General features: G+C 41.5%; 1 protein-coding gene and 1 long non-coding RNA gene across 2 annotated transcripts in view; one reads left to right on the forward strand and one right to left on the reverse strand.

Moving 5' to 3' along the window:
- Positions 1 to 13969, reverse strand: part of robo2 (roundabout, axon guidance receptor, homolog 2 (Drosophila)) — a 250147-nt gene that overhangs the window by 160157 nt on the left and 76021 nt on the right. The gene's annotated exons all lie outside the window — the stretch shown is intronic.
- Positions 6389 to 13222, forward strand: LOC123985609. The gene is made up of 3 exons (XR_006828718.1): positions 6389 to 6478; positions 10524 to 10623; positions 12898 to 13222. It is a non-coding gene; the product is annotated as an uncharacterized LOC123985609 (long non-coding RNA).

Raw genomic sequence — 13969 nt, forward strand, 5'->3', positions numbered from 1 at the left:
TGTTTTAAATCAGGCTTCTTGGCCAACCAGTAATTTTTTAACTGAACTATTATTAAACACAACAGTATAAATTGGCACACTGATTACACAACACTGTCATTTAGAAATACATTGCCAGGGAACGCTGTCTTATTACCAAATAAGGTATTATAAATGTAGCAGACTGATACCAGTAACAGCGACAGTATACAGTATTTGCAATTCATAAAAAGTCCCAACAATATCAACATATCAATGTCCACACGTTGGGCCAGGGAGCCAGCTCTACAGCAATGTAAATGTTGACATGCCCTTATTGACATGGAGGCAAATATCGGTCTGTTCACAAGAGTTCAGGCCCCTCAGACGACAGCCTGGTTACTATAGTTTCCACATTAAAAATTAAGTGATGCTGTAGAGTTTGTAGTTTATGTACTTCTCTAGGGTTAGATTCCCCAGTTGGTTACAGGGAAGAAAAGGTACTAAGCTGTCACGGCTGGGTGATCCATAAACCAAGCCAGCGATGGAGATGGTGGAACAAGATGCTTATTCACTGTCTCCACCATTCTGAGGGGCATTATATCTGCGCTGGACTGTGTGTGTGTGAAGGACATGTGCTTGAGTATCATGCTCTGGCTGTCCATCTTCACACACCTCACACTGAGAGACAGCTCATGCATTTTTATCACAAGGTCTGACCTCATCTTCAAGGCACTGGTGAGGCACTCAGCTTAGGTACAACTGTCACACAAACTCTGGACATTGAAGAACAAGTAGTTTACTGACTGAAAACACAAAGAAGAAAAAGAGGGAACCGGATATTAACTAGAAAAATCTACCATAGACGGGTATGTCCAATAAACAGGGAGATGAATTAATACATGCATGCCCCCCCAATTCAACTCATGTGCAGTCTCCTTACTTGTTCCATAGGGCCTTCATGTCTGCATGGCTGCCAGCATGAATTTGTATGCTTCTCTCTGTGTTTACAGTGTGTGTATGTGGGCTCGCACCAATGAATGTGTGAAGTTATATAGTATCACTCAACCTTGACATCCCTCCCTTCTATCCGAAGGTTGCTGCGTGACAGCCGACCAGGGGCAGAGTGAGGGCAATGGCATTCGGAGTAATTAAATGCTTCCCCAAACACGACGTTTCAGTGCAACACGCAACATAAAAACACTGATAAGGCAAACATGCTGTCGTTTCCAGCAATTTTAGGGCATCACAGAGTTGTGTTGTACTCAATCCTGACTTCCTGTCTGCATTTTGGCATGCTCTTAAGATAATCAAGTTTTGTGGAGAAAAGAATGCTTGTCACATTCACACTGCAACTGAGTAATCTGTCCTACACAGAGGCAGTTTGAATTGTAACCGCTGGTTGGGTATTTCCGTTTGATCAATAATGGTTAATTCACTATTATCTAATCATCAGGAATTATATAACGGTAATTAGATCAGCCTTTTCTATCTGCTGGCCTGCCTCAAACTCTTAATCGGCTGTTTAGAAAACAGAGGCAGTAAGAGAAGAGAGCAAGGATTATATCTTTGTCTAGGGGCCCAGAAGGGTAAGCACAGGTGTGTATTCTGTAAGTGCAGGTGTGTGAGACAGGTGAAGGCCCTGACCGCTTGTTTTACCTCATAGTCAGCACGCTCAATTCATCATATCACTCTTCCCCCATCCCTTCCAACTCACACACTCCCACTATACTGCCATCACAGGTGTACAACAACCCCCTCTGTGTTTGAATTCCACCCTCATGGACAATGGACAACGGCAGATAGTTGTATTTGTGTGCGTGTGTGTGTGCGCGCGCGCGCGCGCGCGTGCGCATGTGTGTGTGTGTGTGTGTGTGTGTGTGTGTGTGTGTGTGTGTGTGTGTGTGTGTGTGTGTGTGTGAGTGAGAGAGAGTGTTAAAGGGAGAGATGGAGATGAACGAGGTGTGTCTGGGGAAGTTTGGAAATATAAATCATGTGAGGAAAGATACTTGTACTTTACTGCCGCCTACCTGTTAGCATTAAACCTCTATTTCTTCCTGATGTAATCTCTCCTCCTCTTTTGTCTTTGCTTCTCTAGGCAAAAGCATCAAGACATTAGGCCTTTTTCTGCTCTGTAAATGTCAGAAGTATGCTTGGCTGGGGCTTAATAAAGCGGCGGTAAAACAGGGAAAGATGGTATTACCTCCCCTGCATTCGGATGGTCTTACAACAAAGTCAGCCATGTGCATTGTCTGACGATGACATTTGCTTTCCACTTCTGCACTATGAAAATGGAAAGACATCAAGCAGCATGATCCCAGAATTTAAAACAGCTGTGAATGCTTTCATTTTTGAGGGGTCACAGAGCTGTACTTTGGGCTTAAAAGAAGTATGCAGAGCTCAAAGTCTATTCTGCTCTATCCTGAACGTGTGGAGTGATGGCTGCTGAAACGTGATCCATGGAGTAGCCAGACATGGCTGTTAAAATATCATAGGAGTTGACAGGCCCACGTCACTGGTCAAGTAACACTTATCACTCACACACACAAGGGCCTGCGAGCTGATTTTCATTGGACAAGTGCAAACCTCTTTGTTCCTTGCTCATTCACTTCCATTTATGATCACCACCTTTGTCTTCATTCACCACTCATTTTTTGATGTTAATCAGAGAATACACTGTAGTGCACTTTGAGGCAGAGGAAAGCGGCGTCGTTGACAGTGATGATTCTGTGGGAGACAGTAGAGAGGAGCTTCCTGTAGATCGCAGATGAGGGTTCATCATTACAGCAGCCCCATTCCAGCAAATGAACCGCAATTACAATAACGCTGCCTAAACGCTGCCAACTCAAGCAGAACAATCACATTTGGGGCGAGACATTGCCATGGCTCTTACACAATGACCTCAGCCTGCCTCATCATTTACCTAGACTGTTTTAATCTGGGCTTACTTTCCATTATAGGGCAGTACTTTAAACCTCACTCATTCAATCATGACCATCAACAGAGCTGCTAAGTCTCCGAGTGTATTGGTAATAAAGCCTCATCCTCGCCATTTCCCTTTAAAAGATTGTGTTGTTAAACAACTCTTCTCTCAATATTTATATTTGATTGCACTCATTTCATTCCCTCCACTCCTTCTTTCCTTGACATACACAACCATTCTCCTGGGTTTAAGTTTCTCTTGACTCAGCATTACTGAAACCACAACCCTACTGTCAGATAGAGAGCTTTACACTGTCTAGGCGACCCAAGACCCCGGGGGGCCGTCTCCATAGCTTCTTAGACAGATTTAAGTTGGACCATATTTCAACACCTCTCAGAGTGTCACCCAAGATGAACGTGATGTCACCAGCTTCTACATCAGAGACAAGCATGCAGGAGATCTTAGAATAGTACAGGGCCAGGAGTGCATGTCCACTATGCAAAGCATGTTCTAATCCAGTTTCAAAAGCAGCACGTGGAGTTTAAGAGATAACCAGGCAGCTGCCGACTGGTATATTCCTGGAAATATCTTCAAGTGCAATCAATCAGATTCTTTAAAAAGTATGGTAACCCTGTTTTCAGATGCATAAGCGCTCTCAGCGCCGGCAACAAGACCCAACACACACTCAGTTTCTCCCCCTATTCTCACTCCATCACACCTATTCTCTTCCTCTCCTGCAAACTAGCAGTATTAATCACAGTACCACTAAACAGTGACTGACGCCATTCACAAGCCTTGGCTTTGTTACCTATGCTGCCCAGTGAATACAACTCCAGACCTTTTTGTCTGCCTAAGTGGACTCTTAGAGGGAGCTCCTCCCTCTCCAAGGACCCTCAGATTACCTCTGAAAAGGCATGGGTGATGGGTGGGTTCTGCTGGGATGGAAGTGGAGAGCAAGCAAGAGGGGGGAGGAGGGTGACAGGCAAATGATTGGGAAGAGCCACTGCTCCTGAGGAGGTGTGCACCCTCTCCCTCTGGACAGCTAGCAATGCCATCAGCCACTGCTTAGCAACCAGTGGGTTTGGCTGAACAGAGTGAAAGACACCCAAAAAAAAAGGTAAAAGAAAGAAAAAGAAAAATATTCAAATCCCAGAAGAAAGGCGACTTGATTTGCTCACTACAGAAAGCATGAGGACTGCTTCAGAACCACAACTCGCAAGAACAAAAGCGGGAGTTGACAGGTGAAATAAAAGAAAAATTGGGCTTTGTGGGCTTTTGCATTCAGCGACAACAAAAACTTGGCTTTACATACTGCTAAGTTGTGCAAACAACATAAAGCAAACACATGTGAATCATCACTCACAGCATAGTGCTGATATAATGTTGGGATGGGTATGTTGGGAGTATTATTTCCTCATTCTATGACAATGAGCCCCACTTTGTCTGCAGGCTTGTGTGAGAGACAACTGTGAAAAGGTGTGTCCAATTCAAAATTAGCATTACAATTCAATCAGACTTCAGGTTTATGTATATTTCTCTCACCTAAGCCCTCCTATTTTGATGATTGATGTAAGTCATCACATTAACTCTGCAGTTTAGGATGTTTTTATTTCCTCCATTGAACCAGTTTTCTTGCAGGCCAGTGAATCCCAAGAAGCCTTGTAAAATCATAAATTTAAAAATAAAATTAAAAGATGCTTTCTTAGCACTCAGCGGCTAATTGGACTAAGAGAGCTAAAGCTTTTGGCTACATAAATTAAACAGTATACATCTAATTTGCATCATTATTAAAGTTTAATTAAACAAATGGGAATAATAAACTGGGGCACTGTCCATGTTTGAATTTAAGCCGGTTTACACTATGATGCACAATTGCAGCACTGAAATCCTAAAGCCAAATGACCACAGCAGCACTACCCTACTACCCTGCAGAGGCAGGGTGCTCACCACACACCTGCAAGCCAGTGAGCCTCTTTTCAACTTTCTGTTGTGTTAAGACTGCTTTGCTTTTCATTTTGCCTCCTAAATACACAGACCTATTTTGCTTACCATAATTAAAAACACATTTAACAAAACACTCTCCACCTCTGCATTACAGATAAAACCTGTAGCCTCTGTAACAGAACCTGAGAATCATTCATATTCACACATCTTTGCTTTAATCTGACCAGGTTTTCTGGTTGCTCCTTGTAATACTATTGATTATCAGTTAATGATAGGCAGCCTACTACTTAGAACAGGGACTGCATAAGCTACAGCTTCTTCTATCTGTTGCATCAGAAGAAAAAAAATCTGCTTAATATCTGCCCTTACTTTAGGATTTATCTGTTGAATTCAGCTGCTTGTTCATGTTTTATTTCGAATTACTTGAATGAAAACGCAATGGATAATATTTACTGCGATGAAGCAAAACACATTTAAGTCACAAGCCCACAAGATTAGCCTATTAACAGTATTCCCTGATAATAACTGGTTGCCAACTTGACAGGTCGTTATTAATCAGAACTTAGTGAAGTAATGAAATGTATTTGCTTCCTGCAAACCAGAGTCCAAAAACAGACATTTAAAATATTGCTTACAAATCAAAACTAGGTAAACATGGGGAGTGAGATGCCAGGGACAGTGTCTAACGAAGTATGTGCAAAGCAGAACTTAAGATTTTTATTAAGCTACCTATAATGAGAAGTTTTACACAACAACACATGTTGAAGAACTTACCATCAACTTGAAAATACAGTAATCCACCAACAAGGATGAACGCTAGCGGACCCATACTAGCATATTAAAACATCCACGGCGGCGCGCAAATCCTCGAATTCACTGCAGAAATAAATATGTCCAAAATGATAAGCAAGTCTACTCCGTGTTTCTGGGAGTTATGGAGAGGTCCTAGTTACTGACAAAAGCCAGTTCCAATGTCCAGGAATTGAGAGGATCCATTTCACAGTAGGTCACCCGGAGCTGCTCGGGGTGTTCATATCCACCAAACCTTGGAACCAAACTCTCGGTCTTTGAGTATTATCCCTGCTTACCCCGTGAGTTCATCGGCAATTTCTGATATCGCTCCAAGATGACCCACTACACAAACTGAAGCCCACAGAGCCTGAGAGAAAATAAATAAAATTTAAAAAGTCCACAATGGAAAACAATCGTACACTTCTCCGCAGGTCCTCGGGACGCGTCTCTGGCAGCGCTCAAATCTTCAGCGATGTCTCCACAGTTCAACACATGGCTCGGCTGACACACTGACTGGGAACCAGCCTTCAACTCTCACGCATTCCCAGAAAGTTGTTTTATTACAACGGGAACCAGCTCCCAAAAGACCCATGTGCTTTGCCTGGGATAAAGAACCGTAAATGTACAGTCGTACTACAAGTCAGTCCTCCTCCTCTCTCTCTCTCTGCTTTTTGGTTTCAACAGCGCTGCCGCTAGGAGCGCACGGTCTACGCGCACCCGGCACAGCCCGCAGCACACCACACTGAAGCTTGACGCACTTGCACGAAACACGGATCGGTGAGAGGAAGTAAAAGTCGTGGAGTGCTTGGATCTCAGTCTAAATTTCTATGTAGTTATGAAGAAATGAAGACTAGGCTACAGGTAAGACAATCATTTTGGGCAGAGATGTATTGGTGTGGATGATAAACCCATAAATAAATGTGACAAATGTTTAGCACATAAATTGTTTGCCTCACACACATACACACACAAAAACCAGCCAACAAGAATAGCTTTATATAAAGGGAAACTTATTTAGAAAAGAAAGTAATGCAGATAGTATGATTTAAACAATGTAATCCACAATATGGTGAAATAACTAATCAGTGGAGTCCATATCTGTATGTATATTAAAAATACAAGAAACAGGAAGCTGAATTGGATGTTAATGTATTTAGATATTGAAGCAGAATTGTAAATACGATCTCTGTCAGAAATCAATGACTGATTGACCAAGCCCCTGCACCAAGACGAGGAGAGGTAGCACCTCTGCATACCAATATTGCATACATGTCTTTTTCAGGGCAAAGTGTGTCGACAAAGACAGAATACAGCAAGCACACACAAAAAAAAAATCATTACAGTCTTATTCCTAATTATGGAGAAATGTAGGTAATATGATTGGACACAGCAGTCAGGACCCAAGTTATGTTGAGGTTCAGAGATAGAGGGGGGGGGACGTGTATGTGATCTGCACTGCTGCCCAGCAACCTTCTTCATGTTGTCCCACTAGTTTATTATGCAGTGAGCTATGAGCTGTGAGCTCCCCCTACTGGTGTCAGTTATAGCAATAGTCTTGTCGCCATGCTTTCAATGCTGCTTCACTTCACTATCAATTACAGTAAATATTTGAACAAAACAGCAACCCCCCCCACCCAAAAAAAAACAACACAACAACGAATAATAATTAGGCTACTGTTGCCTTTTTATTTTCCCACACAATATACCAAATGAGCATTGCTTTATTATTTTATCCAAAAAAAAACTTACATACCGCAAATTCTGTATTAATAACATTAAATCAACATCTTTATTTAAAAAATTTTTTAATGATGACCACACAAACACAAAGAGATCAATCTAACAAGTTGGCCTCTTTGTTTTTACCTGAGCAGACGCAACACTAGCAGGAGCTCAACCAAAAAGGCTTGGATTTCCCATTTTATGACTTACATCAAAGTCAGCCATAGAACAAAGCCCTCAAAACTCACAGTATGTGCCCTGAAGGTGTCTGTGAAAACTATACTCAATACCCAATAAAATATATAGAGACTAACACCATGACAGGATAGCTTTGGCAAAGGCAACCACTTCTATTGCCTTTAATAATAGCTTTGAGTTCTCATGTTTTTTCTCTTTCCATTTGTTTGTCAAGCTGCATGTTCAAGCTTGCACTATAAAGGCCTTACTGGGAACTGCGACATGTTGTACGTTTGCTAGCTTGCTCCCATTGCAGGCAGTGCTGTCACCTGGCCAGACACAGTGATTTGTCTTCATACTTTAATATGTTTGTGAGCTGCATGCAAATGCTGTCTTCTCAGTGCTTCCATAGTGTCCTAGATTCTACAAGATGCGAGCAACCGTGCATGTGCGCACACACACACACACACAAAGCCAAACTGAAATGTATGGTGTCATCAGTGTTTCTGAAGGTTCAAGGCAAATAAAGACAAAAAATGGAAGTGGGGAAAGGTAATTTACTAAGAAGAAAAGCGCACTTCAAACATAAACAATGGAATGTATAGCTCCATTGATGGAAAAGTAAGTAGAGTGTAATTCTCCCTTAAGCCCAGCCTTTTATTCCCCACTTTCAATCACTGTATCTGTAGCAGAGGCAGTGATATTCCCTGGGTTTCTAAATATCAGCTGAAAGTGGATTTATTTTAATTAAACTGGAGGCTTTGTTTACTCACGGCAAGGCATGTTACATAAAAATGAGATGGTGGGGCTAAGCCAGCTGATAACTCACAGACTATAATATGGTCTTATGCTTTATTTCACTGTTGCAAGAACGTCACAGATCTTTCATTAAGGTGGCATTCATAATATTACTGACAAACAGGGTTTTTCTGTGTTGATTAGTTCTTTCATCTGCTTGGTCTCAAACTGAGAGCATGCAGATGAGGCGTAGCCACATACAAATAAGTATGACGTCACTGAGGGTAAAGTAAAGCAAGATTGGTGGTTTGGAACGGCTGCATCAACAACACAGATGAAACCAAAGATATTAAAAACATGGAGGAAAAAAACATAACCCTCTATGCAATTACCCTCTTCCCCCCCCCCCCCTTTTCCCCATCCCTGCAAAAACAATTTGAGTTCACCACCAGATGCTGAAATGGATCATTTGTTTTAACCTAAACTAATCATGCCACAATTAATGTCACGTTTTGTGCAATTACGTGTTTTTATTACATCAAAACTAATAATCAATCAGATAATTTCCCATTATTGTCCTCAGGACATCTGCTCATAGACGGGTCCTGGGTGGAACCATTCATTAGGAAGGTTGCTTGGTGTGACCCACATCTATCCTCGTCCACTTCTCAAGTGACATGGCTAATTTTTGTGGAAAAAATAAAGTTAAATAATTTACATATATAAAAAACACACAAAATAGTAGCTCACTGTAACATAGAGAAACTTTAAGCATCTTAAAGATTGAAATTATTATTTTAAATTCTGAAGTGCTGCACCCTTTAATTACTGCAACCTCCAATCTGGATCCTTTATCCAGATTTGTTGTGTTTTATTTATAGTTAAGCCATGTGAACACAAAGTGCTGCAGTGTTCATGATTTTGTAGATAAAAGCACAGCTGAGGATCAATGGGGGTTCCTTAGTGTGATATCTATGAGAGACAATCAGGAGTGTGTACAACAGCAGCCCACACTCTTGAGGTTTGGAGACACATTCCACCAGAGACATGTTCTGCATTTTAATTGCATGTAATTGACTTCCAATTCTAATGCAAAATTTGAATCAAACGCAGACAGTGACAGAATGTATAGAGTTAGCAAAGCTGCCTCTGTCTGTATGTATGTGTCTGGGGGAGAAAGAGGAAAGTGTTTTTAATTGTAATCCAGGTCAGAGGTTCAGGTAGCAACATCACTCATGATCAGATCAGAGTGGTATTTGGGGAGCTCTTAGCTGGATATCTTTCATGGCTGAGTATCCCCTTACTGGGTTTTGGTCTGGATGTGTGGGGATGATTAGGAGCTGGAGGGACAGCAGTGTGCGGATGGAAGGCGATGTGTGGAGGGGTGATTAATGTAGATGTCAGTAGCGGCCCTCCCTCCTGTGCTCCCTCCCCAGCATCCGTAATGACACCTGGGGAAGGCAAAATGGGCCTACCTGCAGCCCAGGCTCCCTCAGCAGGGCATGATTCTTCCCCATGATCCTCCTCTGTCAGCAGTCCTGTCACTAGGCTCGGATCAGGCCCTTATTAATGGGCCTCTATGTCAAACATAGATATTAAGCTGTGCTCTGCTCCGCACTATCCTCGGCAATAACACCCACATAGGCACACACATAGACACGATCATTTCTATACAATACAGTGACAGACACAAACACACACACAGCACAGTACAGCACACTCATAACTCATAAACACATCACTACTTGCGCGTTAACATTCGCTGAAATATTACTTTCTTATTTAGGGAGTTTTACAGATTCAGTTTCAGCATGACATAAAGTCCATAGATCTATTAGATATCTGCCCCCCCCCCCTCCTTCCAGTCTTTAATACACACAACCCAATATCACATTATGCTGAAAAAGTAACAAACCTCTCACTATGATGCATTGTCCAACAATGCAAATCATACCTCTCAGCAGTGAAGATCCACACAGCCACAAAAAGGTTATATGGCTACTGAGCAAGGATACAGTAAAGTCTCTGTCCAGAAATGTGACAGGCTGAACCTGAACAGACCCTCACTCCTGGTGGAGCCTCAGCAACTGCGACTGCTTTTTCTATTTAGGCTTGCGGCTTTAATATGATACATGGAACAGGGAGACATTTATAAGAACCCAAGTTTTTGGAGAATAATGGCAGATCTGGGTTTATTCAGAGCAATAAAAAATTTAATGGAAGTCAATGCAACAGATGTTAAATTTTCTAGTATCTGATACTCCCTCAGAGGGGCTTAAGGAGGAGGCTGGACAGATGGAGGAAGTATGGAGGACATGACACCTGAGCTCAATGTGGAGAGAGGCTTCTATCAGCAGGACATAAACTGGGTATGTAATGCATTCCTCTGTGTTCACTGAAAGGCACAGGAAGAGAGATAGGGGTGCCCTATCAAATGTTGCAAAACTGGGGATTACTGTATAGGAATTATTTCTTTTCACATGAACTTCAGCTCTGTCATTTCCTGTTGTTCCTGTCGAGTGAAGCACTGAATAAACTAGCCATCAGTATGTGATTTTGTTTGCAAATATATGTGAATAAGCAGCAGCTATGAGGCAGTAATATGGGACCGAGTAGAGCACGTTTGTACACCCCACGTTTTTCCAACTAAGCTCCACCCACTTGTGAAATGACTGTTGTAAACTGTTGTAACTGTGGCAAATAACAAAATATTGTGTTACGTAAGATACCATCATTTATAAAAAGAAACTGAAGAAAACGTGTTTTTTTTTAGCAAACCATACCTCAGCAAAATGAATAACCAACAGAAATATGATATGATAAAGAAAATACTGTACAACAGCCTATCAGTGGCTCCAATGACTGAGCAAAATTTTACATGTACTCTAGTACACAGGTAGTAACAAATGTTTTTTACCCATCAAAGGAATCAAAATCACAGAATCTAGAAAGTACACTGCAAGATGTGTTCAGTTTCAGGGAATCAAAAGTAAACTTTACAGGATGATCTGTCTGCTTCCTCCATTTTTTCTATTTTATGTCAACCTATATTTCCTCCCACTGGTATTAGATATTCCAGCCCCTCTTCTTCAACTACATTCCCGTCATTTATGGAATTTCCCAGTCTAGGTGAAAAACAGCCCACTCCCAGAGTCCTGAGAGCTGCAGCTAATTAGCTGGCCTATTTTTTCCTGAACATAGCCGCTTAATCTGCACATGTGAAAACTCATCTCAGCTGTCACCCCCCACCTAGGGCAGACCTTGATAACAGGGTGCTAGGCATTGTCATGACAGGGCAGGGTAAACAGTTTCATCCAGTGAGCGAAGGGCAGCAGCCGTTAATGTGTGAGAAGTGAATACTTGAGCTGTGACGAAGGGAGAAGGGAGGGAATGAGAGGAAGGGAGGACAAGAGCTTCTCAAGTATCTCTCCAACCTCCTTATCTGTTAGGACATTGTCCTTCCTCTCTCCACTTCTCCTCTGACAGCTATAGACATCATTAACAAAGCTCTGAGCTTGCTCTGTTTCCTCTGGTTTGTAAATACCTTTTTCTTGCGCAATTTATCGGACTATAAAGACTGATAAGTCTGGTTTTATATTTGGCATGAGCAAACCCACTGCGTCAATGTTATATACAATGGTCTCAGTTAAAATGGGAAGTTATTTATTTTCATTACCCCTGCAGGAAATTCTGAAAAAGGCACCATTGGTCTCATAAACACCCAAGCAACCCGGACAAATGGATTTATTTAAGCTATCAACATCACTTATTCAAAGTAATTTCCTTCTCCCCTCATTAAAAACATTATTGCAAAGAATTGCCAAGTCTCCCCAACACTTGGCATGAGCATCCTCAATCAGGGCACAAGAATTTACAAGTCTTGTTGGGGAGAATAAACATTACAAGACAGGAGGCACGGCACATTTAATGTCTAAGATTCATTGCGTAATTGTACATACCATTATTAACCAGCAGAGTTTCTCACAAGATTATGAAGACAGTATATGAAGAGTATATTTTCAGATCTAGTATTTATTTTGGCTAGCAATTTAACTGAATAAATGTGTTTTTAATGAGAGGCTAATGAGATAATCTTGGAAAGGTTTTCAGATCAGTTGGTAGCATTAGTATGATTGGTAGCACTTTGCCTTATGCCAACAATGTCACACTTACATCAGCACATACAGTACGTGCTAGCATATCCATCGTGTACATTTTCTCTAATTGGTTGTGTTGACAAATTGTGCTTATCTTCATTACTGTTTCCAAGGTTTGTAATTTATTAAAGCCTTTACTGTAAATATGAATCTGTTCTTCTGTTCCAAACAGGGTTTTTACTTATTGTGAACCAGCTATTCCTATTTAATATCACTATGACCCCTTGTATTAGCTGCTGTAAATATGTCTTATTCTTTGTTAAAGGAAGCAGAGTGGGTATGAGCATGAACTAAGAGTTTAATTAAACCTCCTACTGGAGTGGTGGCATGCAATCAATAAAGAGTATTTAAGGATTGCTGGACTCTCCAATTGTTGGAAGTCATGCAATTTATTTTCTCTGTTAGCAGGTAGCAAATGTACAGTGGAACTACACCGCAAGCTTTACAAAGGTAGTATCTCTTTATTAAAGTCTGTGTTTATTGTAGGGCTGACCCCAAATAGTCGAGTCGATGCTTCGATGGGCAGAGCTGGATTCGACTGTCAATCTCACAGTCGAAGCTTCACAGCGAAACCAGGATCATGCCATTTTGCCAATATGGGGGTACTCAACAAATAATTGTAATGGACAATGCCCGGCCTAATGTGGCCAGAGTGTGTAGGCAGTTCCTGGACGACGAAGGCATTGATGCCACTGACTGGCCCTCATGTTCTCCAGACCTGAATCCAACTGAGAACCTCTTGTACCTTATGTATCGGTGCATCTGATGCCGCCAAGTAGTGCCACACACAGGAGTCCAGGAGCTCACTGAACATTATAATGTACCTTTTACAGCAAAAGCCCATTTTCAGGGAATATGAATGTGCATAAACAGGTTAAAATAAAACCTATTTCTGCTAAAAGGCTGTTACTCTTCCTTGCACACAGTCAAGATTACACTCAAAATATGTACCCCATTCCACTCTCAACTCTTCACTCACTTCTGGAACAGAGCCCCGAATTAAAACTGCTCCTCTCACTGCTTCGCTCGTTCCTACAAAAACCTTTTCTATGTCCCTGTCCCCCTCTACACTGTGAACTGGCTACTGTCATGACCACAAAAACAGCATTACCCCCTGATGTTATTAAAATTGTCTGCTTTGTTCCTCACCTTCAGTCAGGTCTTAGAAGAGGGAAAACATTAATCTCAATATTCAGATTTGGTAATCACGTGACTTGGGACAATCTGAACATCTGTTGTCCCCTGTTGCCAAAAAAATGTTTGCATGCAGGTCTGTCATGTTGTCGTGTACAGCTCCATGGAGCAATTTAACACTACCCAGGATGACTTGTTGTAGTTGTGAATGAGGAACAAATATTATAGCATTGTAGTAGTAAGCTCATTTGATCACATCCGTATATACAAGCAATCTTCTACATAAGTTTGCCACAGCAGCATGAAATAACAAATCAGAATATTAGTCTAGTCTAGTCTCTAAATCAGTTGGCTCTCACTTATCGATACCTTTTGAAATGCCTGTGACCACTGCATTGAATAAAACACATTGACTCTAAATTTG

The sequence above is a fragment of the Micropterus dolomieu genome, linkage group LG17 (genome assembly GCF_021292245.1).
Source record: "Micropterus dolomieu isolate WLL.071019.BEF.003 ecotype Adirondacks linkage group LG17, ASM2129224v1, whole genome shotgun sequence".
In the NCBI taxonomy this organism is placed as follows: Eukaryota; Metazoa; Chordata; class Actinopteri; order Centrarchiformes; family Centrarchidae; genus Micropterus; species Micropterus dolomieu.